The 7,348-nt window shown below is 41.0% G+C and overlaps 1 pseudogene; it reads left to right on the top strand.

Annotated features, from left to right (window-relative positions):
• Positions 1–458: 458 nt before the first annotated feature.
• Positions 459–574, top strand: LOC115896299 (annotated as a pseudogene).
• Positions 575–7,348: the final 6,774 nt, after the last annotated feature.

Here is a 7,348-nt window from a genome sequence, read left to right on the forward strand (position 1 = left end):
ACAAGAAACACACCGAAATGATCTAATCTGCCACTGAAGAAAGTAATTGGCTGTTGAAAGTCAAATGACTTTGGGAGGCTGAAGCAGGAGGGTTGTTGAGCCCAGGAGTTCAGGACCAGCTTGGGCAACATAGTGAGACCCCATCTCTACAAAAACAAAGTTTTTAAATATATAGTAAATATAAATATGCCTGGTGCAGTGGTTCATGCTTGTAATCCCAGCACTTTGGGAGGCCAAGGCAGAAGAATTGCTTGAGCTCATGGGTTTGAGACCAGACTGGGCAACATGAAAAAACCCCATCTCTACAAAAAATAGAAAAATTGGCTGCGCTTGGTGTGGTGTGCCTGTAGTCCCAGCTACTTGGGAGGCTGAGGTGGGAGGATCACCTGAGCCCAGAGGTTGAGGGTGCAGTGAGCTGTGATTGTGCCACTGCACTCCCAGTGACAGAGTGAGACCCTATCGCTTCTTGGCCTTTTGGCTAAGACCAAGTGTAGTATCTGTTCTTATCAGAGTGAGACCTTGTCTGAAAACCAATAAATAAATAAAGTCAAATATATGGCTGCAAAGACTTCAAAACTAAAAGCCATTGCTGCACACTCTAATTATAAAAATTTTCATCTAATACTCAAGGGCTTGGAAAAGATCCTAATGGTTATTTTATCTCCATTAAAGGCAATTGGATGTGCTTGTGCCCAAGTGGAGACATTTATATTTCAGGGCTTTTAAAAAATTACCATAATTTAGACATAGTCAGTAGGTACTTGGTGAGACTTTAATGCAGTAATAAATGCCAAATAGATAACCTTCTCCATCTGTACTTCCTTAATAACAGGAATAGAGTTCAGTGTGCAGATATCTGCGATACAACAATTTGCCAAGGTCATTGCCTATTCTAACATTATTTTGACAATGACTAAGACTTTTTACTCGTGTAGACATACAATTCTCTCACTTGGTAATATTAATTTAATCAGTCTGAGCAATTTCAGTTATATAAAGTAGGAAAGATAGAAAATGAAGACCAACGCCCCGTTTTTTAAAACACAAAGAATGATAAAAAATCAGATGGGTGGAATGATGACTCAATTATTATGTAATAGGCTGTACTAAAACATTCAAAAACAGTGACTCACAATGGGTCCATTTTCATCCAAGTTTCCACAAATCACTTCTTAGAATGCTTTCAAATCAATTTGAATAGAAGTAACTGCCTTTCTTAACAAAAACCAGAAAAAAAATTACCAAATTATCACAGAAGTGTAGGCATTATACAAAACTACTGAAAGTTAGAAAGAATTGTCAGGGCCAAGGGAAAATTTCCTCTTTACCTTCTGCAGGTTCTCTGAAAAATCATGGACAAGAGCCAGATTAATAGGAGAAAAGGTATATTAATATGAAAAAAGGAGAAAATTTATTATTAACATGTGCACAGGAGCCTTCAGGACCAAGACCCAAAGATACAGGGGACAGTGTCCATTTTTACGCTTACATTCAACAAAAGTATGGAACGACATGTAGAAATATGACTGGACAAAAGAGCATGATCCAATGCTACTAGACTGAGTGGAAACCCAGCAAGGGCTGTCTGTCTAGATTCTTCCTGGTTTCTCTGAGCAGCATTCCTACGTTCCTTCCTTGAATAGGGGTCTTGTGACCTATAGTCAAACGAAGTAGGTCAGATAATTTCTGTTTTTTGTTTTTTTCTTTTCTTTTTTTTTTTTTTTTGAGATGGAGTTTCGTTCTTGTTGCCCAGGCTGGAGTGCAGTGGCGCAATCTTGGCTCACTGCAACCTCCGCCTCCCCGGTTCAAGCGATTCTCTTGCCTCAGCCTCCCAAGTAGCTGGGATTACAGGCACCCACCACCACGCCTGGCTAATGTTTTGCATTTTTAGTAGAGACGGGGTTTTGCCATATTGGCCAGGCTGGTCTTGAACTCCTGACCTCAGGTGATCCGCCCACCTCAGCCTCCCAAAGTGCTGGGATTATAGGCGCAAGCCACTGCAACTGGCTAGATAATTTCTTTACGGCTAGGTTTTACACAGACAGGCAAAGTAAAGTTAAGAGTGAAAAGGTGTTCTGGTTTCTGTGACTTGTCTTGGGAAAGAGGGATTCTAGTTTCTAGCACTAGCTTTGGGGGATAATGGGACCGCGAGACAGGAGGGCAGAAGGTCAGAGAAAAATTTTTGCTTCCGAAGCTGCTGCTGAGGACTTCATTTTGGAGTAGTGTTTTCTGAGTCCCAACAGAATAAAGAAAAAGTATGGAGAATACAACTCAACGTAATTTTTTTTTTTTTTTTTTTTTTTTTTTGAGGCAGAGTCTCACTCTGTCCCCCAGGCTGGAGTGCAGTGGCGGGATCTCAGCTCACTGCAAGCTCCGCCTCCCGGGTTTACGCCATTCTCCAGCCTCAGCCTCCCGAGTAGCTGGGACTACAGGCGCCCGCCACCTCGCCCGGCTCATTTTTTATATTATTTTTAGTAGAGACGGGGTTTCACCGTGTTAGCCAGGATGGTCTCGATCTCCTGACCTCGTGATCTGCCCCTCTCGGCCTCCCAAAGTGCTGGGATTACAGGCTTGAGCCACTGCGCCCGGCCACCACAACTCAAAGTAATTTACATAAAAGAGGAAATAAGGAAAATGTTTCCATTTTTAAAATAAAAAGAATTTTTTTTTTTTTTTTTTTTTTTTTAGAGATAGGGCCTGGGTCTGTGTTGTCCAGGCTGGAGTATAGTGGCTCAATCATAGCTCACTACAGCCTCAAACTCTCGAGCTCAAGTGATCCTCCTACCTCAGCCTCCCAAGTAGCGAGGACTACAGGTGAGTCACTACACCTAGCTAGCTAATTTCTTTCTTTTTTTTTTTTTTTTTTTTTTGTAAGAGACAGGATCTTCCTATGTTGCCCAGGCTGGACTCAAACTCCTAGGCTCAAGTGATCCTCCCACTTCGGCCTCCTGAAATGCTTGGATTATAGGCATGAGCCACCATGCCTGGCCATGGCAAATATTTCTCTGCCCAGATAAATGTAAATACAGTGGAACACTTAAGGATCCTTGGTTTTGTAGTGAAGACAGGACCCAGCTACCACTGACCCCCATATTCTGTCCCTTGAGCCTTCCTCATTATGAACACATTTTCTACAAAGCTAAATATAGATAAAACATTGTTGAAGATACTGCTGCATCATTTGAAAATGAGTTCTCTAAAAACAATGGTATCTTCACAAATGGTCTATTTGTATCTTTCACACACACACACACACACACACACACACACACACACACGGGAAAAAAAACTCAAAAACAAGGAAACTCTGGAAACAAATGGGCACACTAAATACATTTATTTTTAAATTTTGATGACTACTTACATTCACTAAATCGTAATTTAGCCCATAGAAAAATTTCTCATCTAGAGGAGATCAAACAAAAATGAGCCATACAGATCCACACTACTCCTTAATTAAGATGGGAAACTGCTTATCTCCATATTAACAAAGATTAAATACCTAACTAGAAAAAAAATTTGGTTGGGCGCGGTGGCTCACGCCTATAATCTCAGCACTTTGGGAGGCCGAGGCAGACAGATCACCTGAGGTCAGAAGTTCGAGACCAGCCTGGCCAACATGGAGAAACCCCATATCTACAAAATTAGCTGGCGTGGTGGCTCATGCCTTTAATCCCAGCTACTCAGGAGGCTGAGGCAGGAGAATCGTTTGAACCCGGGAGGCGGAGGTTGCAGTGAACTGAGATCATGCCGTTGCACTCCAACCTGGGCAACAAGAGTGAAACTCCGTTTCAAAAACAACAACAACAACAACAAAAAAAAAAAAAAAAAAAAAAAAAAAAAAAGAAGGAAAAATACTTGTGATCAGAACAGATTTATCAAGAGCAGGAACTTGGTGGATAATATGAGAAAAATTTTAGTCTATTACTATAAATTGCACAAAATGCCCATGTTAATTGCCTGCTTTTAAAGGGCATTCCTTTGAATATTTTGGAAGGTAAAGGCAATTTGAAGGAAACTTCTTCTGGATAAATAATGTTCCATAAAAGTCACACATAAAACCAAGCAATCATGTGCCTTTGGATTTCATAACAAAGACAGGAACAAACCACGAGAGCCCCCTCTCCTTTTTTTGAGGGCTCATCATTATAATTCATGGGAGTGGTTGGGAGATATCATCCTAGATCATTCTACATGATGGTTGGTGAGGTTTCACACATTATTAGCTGTCTTGAAGGGATGCTCCACTAAAAGTCATTCCATGTAGTTAAAGTCTTATCATTTTTAAAGTCTCAGACTTCATATCCCTACTTCTGTTAAATTCGCAATAACTCAAAGCAGGTAACAAGATCTTTGAAACAATAGGACAGAAGCTCTCAAAATTTTAATTTGACTGTGGAGGGTTGAGAATATACTACCCCAAAATATGGCACCCTGGCATACTGAATATTTTAAGCTGAGGGATTTGAGAAATGGCAGGTGCTGGAAGGACTCTCTGAGCTTCCTTTGAAACAGCTTACAAGACCCTCATGTGATAGGTGTCCTCCCGATATCTGCAGAAAAGGAGCATCCTTATCTTCAAAGATGGAAGACTGCTGAGAGGAACCCAAACGAATGTGCCTTGCCCCAGTTTACCACTCTTAGCTCATACCCCTTTTGGTCCTATCACATTTTCCCACGATTTTTCACTCTTCATCAAGCTCGAGTTTCACCATTTCTTTGGGTCTCCATTTCCTTGCGAAGGCTCCCACAACATGTCAATTTTGTATTAAATCAATTTGCATACTTTTCTACTTATTAGTCTATCTTTATTCAGTCTAATTTACTGGGGCCTCAGCCAATGAATTTAAGATGGATAGAAGGAACATAATTTTTTCCTCCCCTACAATTGTGAACACGTAAATAGAATTCATTTATTCGGCCAATGTTTATGGAGTGCCCACTATATACCAAGCATTGATTGAGGTCCTGGGAATTCAGTGGTAAGAAAGACAATCTTCCTGCCCTCATAGCACTTACATTCATTCCTGTGGGTGTAGAGACACAAATAAATAAATAATCAAATATTTTTAGAGAGTAATTAGTGTTACCAAGTGAATAAAAAAGTGGGATAGGATGGCAACTGTTGGGGGTATTGGTAGTAGGGTTGTCCTCCAGCCCCTGTCTCTCTCCCATCCCACCTTGTCTCTGCTTCATCTTACTCTGCAGACACACATTCTCTACCTCTCTCTGTACCCATGTGGTGAAGACAGCTACTCCACAGCCTCTCAGCTCACATCTTCCTGGTTAAAGAAGCCAGACCGGACTGAAAAAGAATACAGGTATGAATTCCCCTAGTCTAGTCAACTATAGCCAAGACAGAAACACTTAGAAAAGGAAAGATACAGTTTACGTACAAAGAAAGAGGGAGTTAGACTTTGGAAAAACAGACTTTTCAAATTAGAAAACAAAAACATTATATATATATATATATATGTGTGTGTGTGTGTGTGTATATATCTCTCAAGAACAGGAACTTGGTGGATAATATGAGAAAAATTTTAGTCTATTACTATAAATTGCACAAAATGCCCATGTTAATTGCCTGCTTTTAAAGGGCATTATATATATATATAATATATATATATATTTTTTTTTTTTTGACAAGGTTTCACACTGTTTTCCAGGCTGGAGTGCAGTGACATGACCATGGCTCACTGTGACCTCAAAATCCTGGGCTCAAGCAATCCTCTTGCCTCAGCCTCCTAAGCAGCCGAGACTACAGGCATGCCCCACCACACCCGGCTAATTTTTGTACTGTTAGTAGAGACAGGGTTTTGCCATGTTGGCCAGGCTGGTCTTGAACTCCTGACCTCAAGTGATCAGCCTGCCTTGGTCTCCCAAAGTGCTGGGATTACAGGCATGAGTCACCAAGACCAGCCCCAAACAAACATTTAAAGGAAAAAAACCCCTCAAAATTCCAAAGATTATAATAGTTACATTGGCCAGCTTGTGGTGGTGAAACAGCACCATTCCCACATGATTAGCATTTTCACAAAGGTTATGATGTGTCTTCAGACATTCCTTAGCAAAAATCAGGGGTAAAATTATTTTGGTTAGGGAGTTTAGGTTTACAAGAAATAAGTCAAGATTTTCTTATTTTGGAGATCGGAACTAGTCGGGTGGTTTTGGTTTATCTCAGGGTGCAAAGCTTTGTTTGTACTGAATTTGTGAAGTGCTCAATCATGTTGGAAACGGATGAAGTATCAGCTTTTGCTTCTACAAGTTATAAGGTACAAGCATAGCAGCCAGAGCCCATCCCCGCTAAAGGAAGCAGTTAAGGAGGTCCCACTGAACTGGAGAGGCTTCCAGAAGAAAGTACTTGCCACTGGCTGGACATGCTAAGCCCGGTTAAGCCTAATTACATAGCCATAGACTTCTATACTGCAGATTCCTGAGTCTCCTCCACATTTGACCACTGCTTTTCATAAAGCATTTTCATGCCTGTTCATACAGCCAATCCTCTCATAGCCTGTGAGAATAGTTAACACTTAGGAAGCACTTTCTCTATGTGCCAGAGTTAATGAACCTTTGTTAAGCACTAGGCACTGTTCTAACAATGTTATATGTCAACTGTTAATCCATTTAATTCTCATACTATTCCTATGAAGGTAAGGTATGATTATTGTCCCTGTGTTATGGATAATAAAATCGAAGTTAAGTAATTTGCCCAAAGTCATACAGTTTGAAAGTGGTGGAGTTGGAATTTGATCCAAGGTAGTCCAGTTCCACAGTCCATGCTTTCAACCATTGTCCTGAGTGGCCTCTCCAGAAACGAGTGTTATTCCAGTTTTACAGATGAAGCAAGTAAGTGGTTTGCAGAAATTATGTAACTTGCTTAAAATCACTATTAGAATTATAATGCGACCGGGTGTGCTGGCTCATGCCTGTAATCCCAGCACTTTGCGAGGCCAAGGTGGGTGTATCATGAGGTCAGGAGACCAGCCTGACCAACATGGTGAAATCCCATCTCTACTAAAAATACAAAAAAAATTAGCCAGGCGTGGTGGCACGTGCCTGTAATCCCAGCTACTCAGGAGGCTGAGGCAGGAGAATCACTTGAACCCAGCAGGCGGAGGTTGCAGTGAGCCAAGATTGCACCATTGCACTCCAGCCTGAGGGACAGAGCGAGACTCCGTCTAAAAAAAAAAAAGAATTATAATGCTGAGATTTTACATTAGTTCTTTTGACTTCCCACCAGGTTTCCTTCAATAATGACAAGAGCAATAACAAAGTTAACACTTTCTTTTTTTTTTTTTTTTGAGACGGAGTCTCGCTCTTTCGCCCGGGCTGGAGTGCAGTGGCCGGA

Source organism: Rhinopithecus roxellana, chromosome 2 (genome assembly GCF_007565055.1).
Source record: "Rhinopithecus roxellana isolate Shanxi Qingling chromosome 2, ASM756505v1, whole genome shotgun sequence".
Classification (NCBI taxonomy): Eukaryota; Metazoa; Chordata; class Mammalia; order Primates; family Cercopithecidae; genus Rhinopithecus; species Rhinopithecus roxellana.